The sequence below is a fragment of the Emydura macquarii genome, unplaced genomic scaffold (assembly GCF_026122565.2).
Source record: "Emydura macquarii macquarii isolate MOO-44397 ecotype Brisbane River unplaced genomic scaffold, CSIRO-AGI_Emac_v2 contig_113, whole genome shotgun sequence".
Taxonomy (NCBI): Eukaryota; Metazoa; Chordata; order Testudines; family Chelidae; genus Emydura; species Emydura macquarii.
This window is the reverse complement of record NW_027130250.1, coordinates 846,373-862,348: the sequence shown is the minus strand read 5'-3', so window position 1 is coordinate 862,348 and position 15,976 is coordinate 846,373. Positions and strand designations below refer to the sequence as shown.

At 44.6% G+C, this 15,976-nt stretch overlaps 1 long non-coding RNA gene across 2 annotated transcripts in view; it reads left to right on the top strand.

Moving 5' to 3' along the window:
• Positions 1-15,026, top strand: part of LOC137150075 (uncharacterized) — a 53,529-nt gene extending 38,503 nt beyond the window's left edge. For both annotated transcript variants that reach the window (XR_010918904.1, XR_010918901.1), the window contains exon 3: positions 14,596-15,026. This is a non-coding gene — a long non-coding RNA (uncharacterized lncRNA). The remainder of the gene's footprint in view (positions 1-14,595) is intronic.
• Positions 15,027-15,976: the final 950 nt, after the last annotated feature.

Sequence of the window (15,976 nt, the reverse complement as noted above, 5' to 3'; positions counted from 1 at the left end):
GGACCCCTCCTGTTCTGCACAGGGGGGCGCGTGAGATGGGGAGGGGACGCAAATGCAAGCATGGGCCCCCAGGCGCCTGAGACCCATGGGGAACCATTGGCTCAAAGCACTTGCGTTCCAGTCTAGTTCCATTAATTATATGGGTGAGGATGCTTGTCTTGAACAGAAGACAGGTGAGACATTTAGCCCACTTCTTTCTCAGAGCGACCCTCTTCAGGCTTCTGGTCTACTGCTCTGTCTTTGTCGGAGAAGTCGGCTTGCATGAATAAAGCTTTTTCCCCCTCTACTCCAGGCTCAGCATTTTGCTGCAATAGCACTGTATCTTGGTATATTTTGTCCTCCTTTGGCTCGCCCTTTATCACTCCATATGTGATTGGAGGAGCTATCTAATGGCAGCATATGTGTTTAATCAGCTTTAATACTCCCGCAGTCCATAAGTAAGTGAAATGCTCTGGACTGGGAATAATGATCATTTTAATTACACTAAAGTGCCAGAGGAGAAGAGGGGTTATATGGCTTAGTGCACTAGCAGGCTAGATAGCAGCAGAAGGGAAGTGGATTTGGTCTGTCCATCAGGCAGAGGGAAACACAGACAGAGGAAGCCCTGCTCTAAAAACACAGGCACGCACATTACATTCAGCCACCCAGCAGCGTGGTGCATGGTGGGGAACTTCACAATTGGATCCCCTTACCACCACGGCTCATGAGCAAACCATCAATTGCTAGAGGAGGTGACAGCGCCCCTTCTACATGCACTGACGGCCCACAATGATCAGTTTAAGCCCTGCAGCGTGAGATTTGGGTATCCTTGTCCTGGTGTGCATGATGAAATGCTACCCTGAGACAGTTATCCAGCCCTTTCTAAAACCATCTATAGTCCTTGAGTCTCCAGGAGCTATGACTGTGGTTTCTATCAGGAAACTGAAAAGGGAAGGAAGTGCCCCTCCCGCACACATTACAGGAATTCTGCACAAATGGGATTTGATTTGGGCAACTCGGAGCACAGTTTGATATACTGACAACCTCACTGGTTTTGCCTCTAGGTCACAGATTCAAATCCAACTCCAGGTTTGGTCTGCAATAACCAAAAATCATTAGCGTGTGATGCCGGTAGCAGAAACTCACACATGAGAATCTGAATAATGAATTCCTCCTTCAAATATTGCTCAGGGTCTATCCTGAGCCCAGTCCTCCGTTGGTGTAAATTGGCATAGCTGTATGGACTTCAAGCTTGCCTCACCAATTTATGCCTGCTGAAGATGTGGTTCAGTAACGAGAATCCCTGTAGGCTATATCTAGTAACGTTAACTATGGGAATACAGAATCAAGACCAGATCCGCTATTGTAAACATCCCATCTCTCGCTGCTGGCTGAGCGCCCCTTTGGCTCACCTTACAAGCAGAATCGAGTTAATGTGAGCATGTGAAAAATAAAATATTAAAATTCCAGCCCGGTACATACCTCGATCTGGCGTATGACATTGCACAGTGTGTAGGTGATAAATGAGAGGCTGTACCAAGTCTTCCTGTAAAGAGCGGCACATCTTACAACAGGTATAAGCCCTTTACGGTTTTTGACAGGGTTCAGATTTTATGCTAGGCTGTTAAGTACCTGTGTTTGCCATAGGTTTGCAGAGGACTTTTGATGCTGCTGCTTGCTCCTTCTAAAAACAATCACAAGCTCTGGTTGTGCAAAAAATATGCAGCTGTGCTATTTGTTATGGGCAGACCCGTCACCGTCAGGTTCCTTGATGCTGCGCTCTTTTCTGTACAAATAATTTGCAACAATATGCTTTGAGCAAGCTGATGTCGCACGTGTGCTGTGCTCCTATGAGAGCTGAAAATAATATTCATTGCTAATTTAGTCCCTTTTTGATTTTTTGCTGTTTGCACATCGTTCACAAACCAATCCTGATTTCTGTCAATACATTCATTATTCATAGTTATTACTATTTAGCATTTGTTTCTCAGTACAGTTCAGAGGCCCTAAACAGGCCCTTTGTGGTAGGAACGATAGAAACGCATATCAAGATGTAGCCGGCGGGTCACTGTGTTATACCTCCCATTCTGCACCTGGACTCTAGAGGCTAGGGTTTGTTTCAGCCTAGGTACAGGGCATGGCTGTTTAGCTCAGGCTTATGCTTTCAGCTTTGGAGGTTCCCAGGTACGTTCCCCAGGGTTAGTTAAGATGTCATCTGCCACAAAGATATGGGAGACTTTCAGAAGCACCTTAAAGATTTTGGAGCATAAATCCTATTGACTTTTAATGGGACCTGTGCTCTTAAAAGCATGAAATTAGCTTAAATGTTCATGAGTGATTAACACTGATTTTTTTTTTTTTTAAAGGGTAGGTTTTTTTTATTTGACTTCTGGATTCTGAAACTTTAGCCTACACTCGGTCTCTTTTTCAAGTTTTTCTCCCCACCCAGGATGGCTAGAATCTTATTTAAAAACAGAAAAGAGCTAAGATTCTTACATAATCAAAAACAGCAAATATTGCAAGAGTTGCAATGTAATCGTGAGAGTTGGCAACAAGCTCTCGGAAATCTGCTGCATAGCGTTTATCCCTATGAGCTTGCACTCTAAAAAGTATTCACTAAATTCTTTATTCAAGCAAATTTTATATCAGCTCTTTGGTATTTGCTCTTCATGGTGTGTGATTTGTCACTTGAGTCACATAGAATTGTTTCTGCTGCCTGACTGAATGGCTGGAATATTTTAAATGGGAGGAAAAATGAAGAGTGAATAACAAAAAGTGTGTGGCATTCTCAAGGAAACAGGGAGTTTCAGGTTTCTGTGAAAGGCTTTTGTTTACCTCAGTTATACACAATGAATTAAACTGGATTCTATGTCTGGCTCATAGAATTACTAAATTCTGTCAGTTGCCGAGTCTTTCTCTAGCCTATTTCCTATTAGATACCAACAGTTTCCAAAACATGATAGTATGCCACATCATACACTTGCTGATGTGAATTTTCAGACAAAGAATTCTCCATGCTAAAATGTTTTGAATCTCTTGTGATTCGTAAATATTTTCACAATATCTGGTGACCACCCGAATATTCACAAGTAGCATCGTTTTCCAAATAAGAGCAGATTGTGAGTTCTTTGGGGGCAGGAAGTGTCCTTTTGTTCTGCTTGTCTGTACAGCGCCTAGCACAATGGGATTCTGGTCCATGAATGGGGTTCCAATGTGCTATAGTAATACAAATAATAATAGTGACCACTGCTTTATCTCCAGATCTGGTTTGATTATTATTAATATTTTACTGATTATGTTTATTACAATAATACCTAAGGACCAGCCAAGTTCAGGGTCCCATTGTCTGAGGTGCTGTACGTACACAGAGTAGTCCTTGTTCGATATTTGTTTGCATTTTCAACATCAAAGAGAAATCTTTAAATTCAAACAAAAAGGAAGCATATCGTTGGAAAAGGGACACTGAATTGCTCTCCCAGCTCTTAATTCCTTTTCATCAGAAATTACTAAATTGATTGTATTACAAATTTCCAATCTGAACAATGGCTCTTCTTGAGCACTGCAGCTGCCTGAGTCAACATAAAGCTCTCATGCTCGAATATGGGGCAGAAGGAACCAACCCAGGTTCCATCTTGACTTCAGTCAGTCAGTCAGGCAGAGCCGCAGCAGCAGCAGAGCCTTCAGAGGCTCTTTGTGTGTTTGTTTCTTTATGAGCGTTACCAAAGCTAATTTACTGTAACTAATATTGCCCTGTCAGTCACTGTAATTGTCTGGTGTGCTAAAACCACACTCTATTACTAGAAGATTAGACCATGTTCAGAGATGGGTGGCTTTGGCTGATCAGTTCCACCGATGGAATTGTAGGCTCATGAGTCTGTTGCCTATGCAGCCACCCGGGAGAGAGAGACTCCTACACGTGTCATGTGCTGGGACTCATGGCTTTGGAGTGCCAGGTGGCTTGTGGCATCATGCTGGAAGACAGCCCTTTGCAGAAGCGACACCATGGGAAATAATGTCAAACTTATAAGGCCATGCTCACATTAACAGGGATCGAAATGGACAGCTGGGCAAAATGGCTTGGATAGAATTATACATGATTCCCACGTTTATATAGGACTCAAACTGAATGTGGGACTAAAGCTTTTTTAATTGAAGTCTGAAAAAATTCTTATTTTTTGGTTGTGTTTTCCCTTATTTTTCATTTTTGTGCTGTCTGCCCATTTTCTGATTCAGGCCAGGGAAAGCCGCAGAGGGAGTGATGTACTACAAGGAAGTGCATCAAGCTATATATCCAGCCTGAATAGAAGGAAGGCTGGTCTTAGAATTTAAGCATTGGCCTGGAACACAGGCAAAAGGGAAGCGGGGGCCGGGGAAGGAGTCAATTCCCTCCTCTGCCACAGAAAATCCTATATCACTTTGGGCAAGTCTCTTAATCTGTTTGTTGTCCCTATTTTAGAATGGGGTTTATAGTGCATTATCTGTCTGTTTCCAGTCAACTTAGTTTGCAAACGTTGGGCATGCTCTGTCTCCTTCTCTGTGTTATATAATGCCTGGCACAATGGGGATCTAATCTCAGTAGGTGATGAGAAGTGCTATCATAATACAAATAATAATAAAGAAGGAAGAAAAGGAGCATGCCTATGGGAGATGCTGCACCCATGTGAGGTTGCCAGCCCAATTTGGCAGTCAGATAAGCTTCTGGAACGTTGGATGCTTATCTGAACATCTAAACCTTTTGAGGCTGACCTGTAACTTTAAAAATATTCCAGTTAAAATAAATAAATAAATAAAAACTCCAACAACTCATGAACTCTTTTTACTCAGACCCAGATGCATTGTGGGTGAAATTCACCCTTCTGCGGAGACAAATCAAAAAGGCCTATGCACCACACAGGTTGGCCATGGCTCCTAAGTGCCTACGGGTCAGAGGCTCAAAGAAATTTCAGTGCCTAAATACCTTTAGAGGATCTGGGTCTTGGGCATTTTTTTAAAATGGGATGCAGGCTCCTAAGTCACTTAAGCACTTTTAAATCTTACCCTTGGTTCAAATGAGACAGAAAAATACATTTTATTGGACCTTTTGCTTTTCACCTTTCATCAACAGAGATCCTAGAATTGTGACTGTACGTTCATAGAGCCAGACTGCCAGCTGGGGTAAATCAGAATAGTTTCAGTGAAGGGAATGGAGCTACATCAAGTTCAACCAGCTGAAGAGCCCTCAGGCCCGAAGTACCATTGGTTACTTCTTTCAAAAGAACAACAGATATAAAGAGGGCATTAAACAAACCCTTAATATGACATGAGCTTTTATTTCCCTCATCCCAAATATGCAGCAAAAAAAGGCTTTGTATCTGTTAGAAATAATCAAACAGGTTGTCCCGGGGGTGGATTGGGGAGACGGAACCCTTTATTGCCTGCTCATTCCACTTCCCCGTCACAAGTGAGCAACGGGGGGGTTACTTTACAATTCTTTTATCCATAACAGTATGTAAATGGATACATTTCCAGCAACTCCCCATAGACCCTTCTTTGGTTACATTGACACCTGTAAAATGAATATTAACAACTACATAATGAATATAATTATACCTGCCCCTGTTTGTTGTTTACAGGATTACCATACAGAGGTCAGGCACATCACCTTAAAACCTATACATTTTACACTAACGATCTTTGAAGTAAAGGCATGCCAGGGGGAGAAGGAAGATAATGCTTCTTTCCCACCAAGGCCTTACTTAGAAGTGATGATAATTATTTTATTAGCCTTATTTCCAGCACAGATGGCCAGGAAGGGAGGAAAAGAAGAGAGATAACAGACTCTAACTAAAATTCACAGAAACAAATTTTGTCCTTGCCTTGACTCTGTTCCCTGTAATTTAGGCTTGGCCACTTGTCCAGCTATTAACTCCTTACTCTCCTACAGTATCAAGTATTGTGAATTTCAGGAGGTGGACCTCTTTCTGTGAATGACCACAGAGAACCACAAACAATAATATACTTTGGGATGACTCGACAGGGTTCAGCTACACACATAATCCAAATGAGATCTCCTTCTCTTTAAGTGTATGCCTTTGAGTGTATGCCAGCCTCCTGCATTGTCCCTTGGGTACAAACTGTTTTCAAATGCTTTTGGATCAGAGCTTCAGTTTTGCTTTTGGATGCACATAAAATAATCGTTCCTGAAGACAATCTCCCCATGATTAAAGATCCGCTGCAGCTAAAAATATTTAAAGCAGGAATCATCCCGAATAATAGACTTGGCAAATTGCACCAGAGATGACAGAAATTGCTGGCACGGTGTGGAAAACAAACATCAAAAGACAAAATAGCATCAGACACTGTGAAGCACTGGAATTTTTTTTTTCTCCATGCCAGTTTGCCAGGGTTGTTTATACATCTCTATGTAATTCCAGCTAATCATACAAATTCTTCATTTCGGTTTGAATTCTCTCCGGGATGACACCTACGCTTTTGCGTGGCTCAGTTTCTCTCTCTGTTAAATGAAGAAATATATCGAACAAAAAATCAAGGGGTTGTTTCATTTTGTGGCTTTTATTCTGCTTTGTTTTCTTGTGTCCCGCTTTAGCCTCTTCCGCCGTCCCCTTCCCTCAGTGGCATGGATCAAGATATATTTGCCTTTTAGTCCTTGCGGTCACCGATTACTGTCATTGTGTTGCTGCTTATCAATAATTCAGCCAATCAATGGTTCTAATGGGGATGTTCCAAGTGTAACTTTAACTAAGGGCCTGATCCATCAAAGTGTACTGAGTACCTCCTTGAGGGTACTGCATGACCTCCAGCCCCATTAAAGCGAATGAGAGCTGACAGTACTCCACCCCTAGTGGTAGTCTTGGCATCCGGCAGGATTGGACTGTGTCATGGCTCAGGGTTGCGATCAATTATTTATCATTATGATTGAAAATCATTTATACAGTGCCGTACTTTGCATGGTGCTTTGCACTCACATAGCAAGACGTGGCTTGCTGCGCCCGTAGAGCTTATATCCCTGAGAGGGTACCTTCAGCATCGCTTAATAGCAAGAGACTGATCCAGAACGATGCTGGACCTCTGCATCTCAGAGACTCAAAGGAGGGTGGATTTGTCTACACTGGGTATTTGCCCCAGCTATCTATGTAGCTGCACCATTGAGGAGACCCCCTAACGTACACAGGCAAAGTTGCTGTTTGCATTGGAGCTGCTAACCCTGGCTTGACACAAAGGTAAGCTGCCCCAGTGCAAATCAGGGCTTTACCCCGTTTTGGTCTGTACTAAATCCAGGTACTAGGCTGTCTGTTCTACATCCATGATCTGAGAGAGTATGCATTGGAAGGAGAGGGCGAGCGTGATAGGAATGAGAAGGGAAAGGCCAATTCCTAGTTCATCTATTTCATCCCGCTGAGCATGAGCTGCATGAAAACTCTTAGAAGCGGAAAAGAGGCACTTCAGATTTGACGAGCACACCGCGCTATGTCTTGGGAGCCTCTCTAATTAAAGAATGTAATGAAAGCCTGGCTGGAAACTGCTAAGCAGAGCAGGGGGGCAGTCAGCGATGCAGGGTCGGAGACAAGTCCAAAGGGGACTCAAGAAACATCAGTGGAATCAAACTGGTGCAGGAGGGAGGAACAGAGGATGTTTGAAGGAGGAAATGAATGGATCTGTTTAAGGCAACGTGGGTGGGGACACTCTCCCGGGTCACACAGCCACAGGCCTGTACTCCAGGGGAGAGCGGGAGGAGATTCCTGTGCTTGAGAATGGAAGTGGCTTGGTTCCTGTGGCTGGAAACGAAAACGAAATCCGAGGAGCTGGTTCCTCATTTGCATCTCTGCAAAGCCCAATGGCACTACTGCAGAGCCACAGGCACAGGGAAGGCAGGGCTGTGCTCACACTCCCAAAGCAATGACTGGACACGTGGAAGATACATACAGGGTCTGGTCTGGAGCCTACTGAAGTCTTTTGGTTGACATCACGGGGCTTTGGATCAGGCCCCTGGTGCGCTATGGAGCCCACACAATCAGAAGAGGGTCTGTTCTCGTGAAGATGCAGCAGCTACCCAGAGAAGACCATCGAGAACCACGATGCCCTCTTACGGGTCCTCTGTTGAATCATGTCAAATACTCCTCAGCAGTTTTGTTTGCCTAATTAGATCTGAGGCCTGGGCACCTTCTGGGTGGATTTTGTTTTTTAAATGTCTGAGGACAACAACCCCTAAAGTTGAAAAGTCCTTCAAAGCCATCATCCTGCAAGGCCTGTTGTCAGTTTGAAGGCTTGTTAGCAACACTCCTCTGCTTTATCTTCTCTGATTGGTGAATTCTCCATCTTCTGGAGCATGGGGAGACGTGAGGCCTAACAAGGTTCAGATTTCATTCCCCACGTATAAAAGAGCCAGTGTTTTACCTTCATTTGCTCTGGATTTTTTACTAGTTGGGCGTTCCACTTCCTGTACGTGTCTATAATAACGAAACCTTTGCTTTCTTTTGGAAGGTTGCTGGGGTATTTTTTCAACTTCAGTAGCAGAGACACACACAAACACACGCATACAATCTCATGCAGAGGGACTCTTACATCAGGGCTCTCTCATACATAACTATACACAGACAACATCCATGGACACAAATCCATTCACACACATTACACACAAAGGCACACAAAAGCGTGCAGGTGAAGCACACGCATGCAAACACAGAGGCACCAGTGAAAGCAGCAACCACCCATCTGCCCGCATACATGGAAGCAGATAGGCATACAAGCAGCGAGAACACATATCTAAGCAAGCACACATGTACCCATTTGCGCACACAGACAGACAGATGTCCAAGAGGAGCTCTGTGTAAGCTCGAAAGCTTTTGTCTCTCACCGACAGCAGTTGGTCTAATAAAAGATATTCCCTCACCTCTCATGCGCAGATAGGCACCTCAAAGAACTCAGCACGTGTCCACACACACGCACACACTGTAAGCAAGAGTGCGATGTTCACAAGCTTCTTTCTAGACGACGAAAATATCTGGCTAGAGCTAATCTTGTGAACTAGAATGCCTCCAGGCCAAGCGCATAATATTAGCATGAATTAGTCTCAAAATGCAAAGAGACATATTAGGGAGGGCAAACCCAGAACGGCTTGATTTTGGGGGTCTCAACCCCAGATCTGCATTTGTCTGTGCCCCCCGGCCATGTGTTCCTGCAGAAGCCTGGTGCCAGCACCTTCTTTGATGACAATGAGACCACCTTGCCTCTCCAGGCTTTGATGACGGCGAGAGGGCTACTTCCCCACTGCGGGTGCCCCGAGAGCCCTCTCATTCATGTGAGGTCTTCCTCGGTGCCGTAGGTGGGCCAGCTACACAGTAGCATGGAAAAATCCGTTCCGGCTCAAGGCGCAGTCTCTCCCAGGGCCCAGCGGTGGCACTGTTGCATTGCCAGTTGGAAAGAATGGCCTGCTATTTTGACACACAGGCAGGTTATTATTAAAAGGGAGGGGGAGGAAATACCAAAATCAAGCTGCCCGTTGATTAAAATTGTGCATTGCTTAACCTCCCAGGCCGTATTCAAGCTGACACCTGCACGCAGGCCTTTGCCATTAACGTGTCCGGCACATGCTGCTTCGCATCGTTGACGGTCAGCTTTTTAGACAGCATTGTTGAACGTCGTGACGAGTCGCCTCCCCTCCTTGACGAGGCTACTGATGTTTTCACAGAAATTTTATTGGAAGGGAAGAGGCTCCAGGCTCTTCCCTCAGACTCTGCATACAGCAACCCCTTCCCCGGGCAATTTACGGTGTTAATTTCTGGAGTGAAATAGCTTTCCAGTGCTCGGCTGCAGACAGGGCTGAATACAGCAGAACCAGAACGTGAGAGAGAGACAGACTGACAGCTGGACAAAGCACAGACTCGTTCCCTGTTTTCTCTTCCTAGTCTTCTCTTCCGGCAAGGTTGAGAATTAGGATTAAAATCCCCGTAACTGAGAGAGGAAATTTGCTTCCCCTGTCTCCCAAGGATGGAAATCCCAGAAAATGAAGATCCAGATTTTCAGACATGCTCCATTTCTACTTAGGCACCTCAGTAGAGGCCAGATTTTCAGGAGGTCAGAGTCCAGTGTGCACCCAGTGCCTTGAGCTCTTCTGAAAACCTAGGCTTGGGGAGGCTTTAGCATGGGCTCATGGGTTTAATTGTACCCACTGAAGTCATCTTGCAGGGACAGTTCCTGTCCTGAAAGGCTGGGCTGGGCCGGGCCCAACTCCCGGCTCTCGGCTTTCTGACCTGGCCCAGAAGGTTGCAGCACCATTTAAATCAAGGGTAGAGGTGGTTGGGCCAAACTGGAGTGAGCGGCTTTGCAACCTGGCATATAGGGTTGTGGCAACACGCAGGCCCAGCAGCCGGGCAAAACCTGAATGTCATCGCAACCCCATGCACCAACTTGCAATGCCAGGAGCGGGGACCCAGGCCCAGCCCTGCCTCACAGGAGCCACTGCTGTGGGGTGAGTGTGGAGCAGGCTTGATCTCCAGCCGCCTTCCTTCCCTCCGGTGCCCTTCCTCCCCACTGGGCTGGGATTGAGGTTGCAGTGCTGGGGCGGACGGTTCTGCTGCAGGTGGTTGGTGCTGCCGCGGCTGTTTAGTAGCGTGCATCCATTGAATCAGGAGACTGGCCCCTAACTTTTCTGGTCCTTTGTAACCACCACATTGTTCCTTCCTTTACAATGGTTCTACGTGGTGTCCATTTGAGAACATCACCAAGGGAAGGGGGTGCCGTGGGATGCACCAGGGTACACCTGTGCCATGCAATTTTTGGAAACTGATCACGTGTTTCATTCACCTGATCCTAATGGATGAGCTTGGTTCTGTGCTGTAAAAGCAAGTGAAATAATGCTAAGATTCTTGCCAGTACGCCCTTGGGGAAATATCTTTCCTGTCCCCAAATCTGGTGATAGATGGGCCTGATGCATGAGAAGAACAATCATGAGACTAAAGCATCTGCATTCATTCATATCCTTTGATACTGTTGGTGGGGTGGGTGTGGCTGGGAAGGAATATCCACTGTATTTTCAAAAGTTTAATAGCACCTAAGAGTAAGAAGAGAGAAGAGAAAAACTTTGTAGCTTTCCCCCTCCCCTAAAATGCTTCAATTATTTTTTAAAATCACCCACTTCTTCTGTACTGCCCACAAGAATCTAGTTCACTAAGTCATTTCTGCGCATGTATTCCATTTATTTATCTTCATGAATGAACTCCTTGTCTTCAGTGACGGAGGGAACATAAGGACACTGGATCTAATGCTATGAGCTGGAGTGGGGGAAAGATAAAAGGTTTGACTGGTGGAAGGTGGAGGGGGAAAGGGAACTTAGTGAGTTCAGTGTAAAGAAAAGAAAAAATAAACATCAACAAACAAAAATGCACCCAATGAGGCGCATATCTGCATTCACCCTGATCACTTTGGGCCTCATTAAAGTCGGTTGATATTTTCTGAATTTCAAGTTTTCAATTAAAATGTTAAGGTTTTCTGACAGTTGGTCAAAATTTTCCAAATTTTGAATTTTTGGCCAAAACTTTCGCCAATAATAAAAGGTAATCCCGGTCTCAGACTGTTTACAATCTAAATACACAAACAGATGAAGGGTAAGGTATGGGGATAAATTTCACTTGGTGAAATTTGCTGGCCTGTATTATGCAGGTAGTCAGAATAGATGATCATGATAGTCCCTTCTCTCTCATTAAATACTATTAATCTTGAAAAATACACAAGCAAATGAGTATGGTGATGATCTGGAACTGCTTTGTATGTCACATCTATTATAGCATCAGTTTGTTTTAATTGTAGAAGTAAGGAAATAGGATAAGGTAAGAGGGGGATGAGGTATTTAGCTATCTACCGCTCCTGTGATATTTATTTCTGTGTTTATTACTTATTACACATAAATATTTTATTATTCACCGTTTGCCATTGCATCCTTTGATTGAGGTAAAAGCTGATCATCAGTAAAACATCCCTTAATAGCTTCATAAGCCAAAAGCATCTGGAAACAGTTTTCTATTCTCAGCTTTCTCCTTAATGAATTTAGGACCCTCTCTCTCTCTCTCTCTCCCCCCCCCCCCCCCCCTCGCTGTTGTAAGTGTATGAGATTGAAAAAGATTCTATTTACTTTTTTTCCCCTTAAAAGAACTTAATGAGACAAAATTGGTAGCTTGTAATCAGGCGTTGGCCTTTTCATCTCTTCGGGTTTTATTTACAAAAGCTTATTAGAGCAAAGCACACGGAGTGATATGCAGTGATAACTAGAGCATTGCTTAATGATCCCTGCCGGGCAGCACAAAGAACAGAGAATGAAATGGAAAAGGTGGTTATCAGAAATGTTGCCAAATGTAAACTGGAAACCTCCCAACAATCAAAGGTCCTGATTCTGCAATTGGATCCATAGGGTGGACCCTTGTATCTCTCGCCACTGGTTTCTGCAGTAGTGCAGGAGTCCATATGTGTGGATCCAATTGCAGGATCGGGGCCTGAAAGTTTGCCTCTGGAGCCAACCTTTCAATCCATGCTGCATATCGGGGCTGCCAGTGCCCGAGAAAAGTCAATTTTGCTGCCCAGTGTTCCCAGTTTTCCAGCTCTCCTCCCCGTTTCCCCTGTGGTTTCAGTGTTGGTGAAAGATACCAAACTCTGTTCACGGATGTGATGGCTCTATCGCAGTGGGAAATTCATGCTGTGGGCCAAGGGCCAGCACCAGGAATGTTAGGAACTCGGACTATACGTACCTTAGCTACGTTCCCAGACTGCGCAGTGTAGTTTATTTGTCTGAATCCAAGTTTAGGGGCCTAGGGCTCCTGAGTTTTAATCCTCCTTGACCCTGAATTTTTTCTGTGACCGTGGTCAAGTTCTTTGGGTTTCTCTGGGCCTTTGTTTCCCGCCAGTGTAAAATGGGAATAAGAAGTTCTACCGCCCAGGGATGTGGTGAGAACTCAGTATTTTAAAGTTAATTGAGAGTGGAAAGTGTATAGAAGTGCTCAGTGGGTTGGAATTTGGCATGGATACCAAGGTTAATGCCCTTACTCTTGGGGGAAAGACCATTGAGGTCTGTCAAAAGGGGCTTATGCCCGTTTGCCAGTCCTGTCAGAGTCTTTTCTCACAAATGGAGTGATCTACGTGCTCTCTCTCTCTCTCTCTCTCTCTCTCTCTCTCTCTCTCTCTCTCTCTCTAATTTGCTGCTTCAATCTCATCCTGATAAATAGAAACACCAAGCTTTCATAAGGCAAAGAGAAGCTACTGTATCATAGGAAGCAATCACACAGCACACAAAGCAAGCGTTCTCAGTAATTAAACTACTCCCAGCCCCTTTTCTCTGTTCCTTTTCAGCATTGCGCTGATGGACTGTTTATCTTTGGCACTGCAGAAGCAACGGAAGCAGCAAAAATGTCCCTGTAGGAGCTTACACGAAGAGACAGAGAGAAATTGAAGACAAACGTTTTCATTCTTGGCTGCCAACACACTTTGTTTCTGAAAAATAAATAATTGAATGAGGATCAAATCTTCCTTTCTTGTCCAGGTGGCTAAATGGATAGGAACCCCTGGGGCTGCTTGCTTCTTGTAACCCTAAGTACTCTTTTGTTCCACCCAGATGTTTCCCCGTTACACTAGCTGTGCTCCAGATGTGCAGAAACTTTGAGTTCTGCCCTGACATTTCCATCTGAGATGAAGATTCTGCATCAGCAGAGCAAGTCTGGGTCCTAGCTAAATAGCTCAAATGTGAGTGAGGGCAGTTGTAGGTGGTGATTTGAGAAGGCGTGTCCGAGGGATAACTGATTTCCTCTTGCTAAAAACAGTGATGAGAAAGCAAGGTCTTGTGCTTAACACACTGGAAAGAGACACAAGAGATCTGGGCACAATTCCCAGCTCTGCCATAGCCTCCCTGCGCGATCTTGGGTGAGTCACGTAACCCCAGTGCCTGTGCCTTAACCTGAGCCGCAGTTATCGATCTGTAAAATGAGGATAATGAAACTGCCTTTGCAGACCTGAAGAAGAGCTCTGTGTGTAAGCTCGAAAGCTTGCTCCAATACAACATATTACCTCATCCACTTTGTCTGTCTAGATGACAAACTCTGTGGGGTAGGGCCTGCCTTGTACTTCGTGCTTATCCAATGAGGCCCTGATCTCAGTTTGGGTCTGTAGGGACTACAGCAAGTAATTAATAATTAGCCATAAGAGGAGCCTGGGACATGAAGTATGGGTTGGAATCTGATGTTCAAAGATGTTGAGATTTGGGGTTCTGCTTTGGTCCCGTCTCTGCCCATAAATAAACAACTGCAATAAATCTGGACACAAAACAGAAGGAAAAGTGCTTCCAGCATTTCCCTAGTGAGATTAATCTACCGTCTAATAGCCACTGCATTGCAGCTTGGCTCCTCCTCTCCGCCACTCCCCCATAGCCTGTGGTTGCTGAAGATCTGGGTCCTTGGCACCATGCCCATTCCCCATTGACAGACACACACTGCTCAAGTGCTCTCAATTTGCATCTGTCATTATCTTTTGTGTGTGCTGAGGTTTAATGTGCAATAAATGTAAATGGGTGATGTATATTCTGCATTTTATTAGCTCTCATTTATGTCTGGCATGGTATGTGCCTGTTCTGCTTTTCAGGGCACTGCAGCTTTTCTCTGAGCTGACAGCTAATCCCTGTGTCCTTTGGCAGAATGGAGAAGGCACTTCTGGAAGATGGCACGTCGGACTGTGCAGTGGCTGGCCTCGCAGTGTATCACCCCATGGTGAATATGGGTGAAACTGGTCCCTGTGCAGAGGGACCAGGGCCAGGCGTATGTTCCACAAGAAGCCTGTTTTGAAGGAACAGCCCATTAAACTGAGTTCATCAAAAGACCTTGGGTATTTATGTCAGACACTTACTACCGAAAGAAGTTTGTCGTAAGGAATGCAGGAGAAGAAATGGCAGCAGTTAGCAGCCATGCAAAACTCGTAATGATTTCCTCCAATAAATGTTACATTGTTTTAATTTAATATTGATTCCTAAAGCTCCATTTACTGGGGTTAAAACTCTGTTAGGTTCTTATTTTAAACTCAGGTTAAAGCAAGTTCAGGCTCACACAGCTTGCCTGACCGAGGTGGATGGGATATAACAGCTTTCAACAAGGGGTTTCCAAACGCTCAGGGCCTCAGTTTCCACATCAGCAAAACAGGGATGTTGGTCCTGATCTTGCTTTGAAAAGTGTCTTGAGATCTGCACAGGGCGGCTCTCTGTTCTAATTATCAGTCCTGAACATCAGTCGTGTCCCCCCCCCCCCCACCCCCCGCGAGCAGTTCTTAAGAGAAAATAAGAACCAACCTGAATCTTTGTTCAAAATTCAAACCAGTCTACTCTGTGTTGCAGTGATAGGTGAACCTCAAACTACTTGAGGTTTGGATTTGACTGCGGAAATGCCCAGCAGCTCAGCTCTTTCACCAAACCTCTCAAGGCCAGGAAACTGGGCCGAAAATCTTAGGAGAACAGGCTTTCTGGCATATCCTGCTTCTGGCCAGAATGGCATTAGAACACCCATGGATGAATGCTGTCAACAGCAAACCCTTAGAAATAAGTCACTTTGCAGAGACAGGATTTGGCTCACAGTTTTTACCTAAGTAAGAGAGATACCTTATGTCAATACAACAAGAAGTGCAAAATATTCTGCTCCTACCTACATTCCCCATGCGTGTTTTGAAATCATCCCTTTCATCTTCTAAATACTAAAGGATGAAGGGGTAATATATATAAAACTAGCTTTCTTTGAAGCTGTTCGGACAGAGCATTAGTAATTCAGATAATGGTGATGGCCACATCATAACTCTTCAGCAGATAATTTATTCTAATATGCCTGTAGTGGCTTGAACCAGGTTTGCATTTTCCCCGTTTTGTTTTCCTGCATGCAAAGAGCATCACATATTTATTCCGGTGCAGCTGGCATTTATTTCAGATTAAGGGGAACAGCAAACAAAGAAGGGTTTTTGTGAGAGCCAGCGTACAGTGGCTTTC